The sequence below is a fragment of the Hippocampus comes genome, unplaced genomic scaffold (assembly GCF_001891065.2).
Source record: "Hippocampus comes isolate QL1 unplaced genomic scaffold, H_comes_QL1_v1.1 scaffold37, whole genome shotgun sequence".
NCBI classification, from domain to species: Eukaryota; Metazoa; Chordata; class Actinopteri; order Syngnathiformes; family Syngnathidae; genus Hippocampus; species Hippocampus comes.
The window spans coordinates 302,527-303,327 of NW_017805535.1; the positions used below are offsets into that span (position 1 = coordinate 302,527).

Genomic DNA, 801 nt, shown 5'->3' on the forward strand with positions numbered 1-801 from the left:
GCGCTGTCCAATTTGTCCTGATAACAGAAATTCCTCATTTGGGAAATGAGCATGGTACATGTCCTTTATGAACCTGCAAGTATGTTGACAAAATGCACGTGTAACAACACAATCAATAAAATACAAAAATATACTGTCCAAAAACTTTATATAACAAAAACTGCAATACAGGTGTATCCAAAACAAATCAAACAGTAAAATACGTACAGTATTTTAATGTTTATTTTTCTTCTGTCTTGGGAAAAAAAGGGTGTCTATTTTGGATTGTTTGGTTGGATGCATTCTTTGGTTTATGGCAATGTGCAAACATTGTCATAAACCTGTATACAGTATACAGTAAATATTCTCTAGTGTGGACTCGTGACAATGTTTGCCTGCGTGCCATACAGTTTTATTGCTAGTTCCAAGTAACTGTCCCGTTGATCACCGATGTCTGGTAATTCTTGTGCATACTGATGGATTTGTTGCCATTTGCATTGCTTCCTCGCTGAATGGTGGCTTGTCATCAGGATTTGAATCGATGCCTTATTTTTTAAAGTTTCGTAGATTTGCGTCTTTCCGACTCCAAGTGTCTGCTGGATGCTTTTAACTTTGTGTCCAGCCTTGCTCAAACGGATGCATTTCACTCGCTCCGCTCCAGTCATTACAGTTCTTCTACGTTTCGATGCCATGATCTACACGACGTAAGTGAATAAAGTTAAAATCTTTCGCAATTGCAGTCAAACGCACGCCAATAAAAAGTCACTTACACGTCTTCGTTTCGAATCTGATGAATGTAAACGGCGAAGCGAACAGTCTGTT

At 38.5% G+C, this 801-nt stretch overlaps 1 protein-coding gene across 4 annotated transcripts in view; it reads right to left on the reverse strand.

The window, feature by feature from the left end:
• LOC109520743 (septin-7-like) overlaps nt 1-801 on the reverse strand; it is a 59,293-nt gene that overhangs the window by 23,091 nt on the left and 35,401 nt on the right. The gene's annotated exons all lie outside the window — the stretch shown is intronic.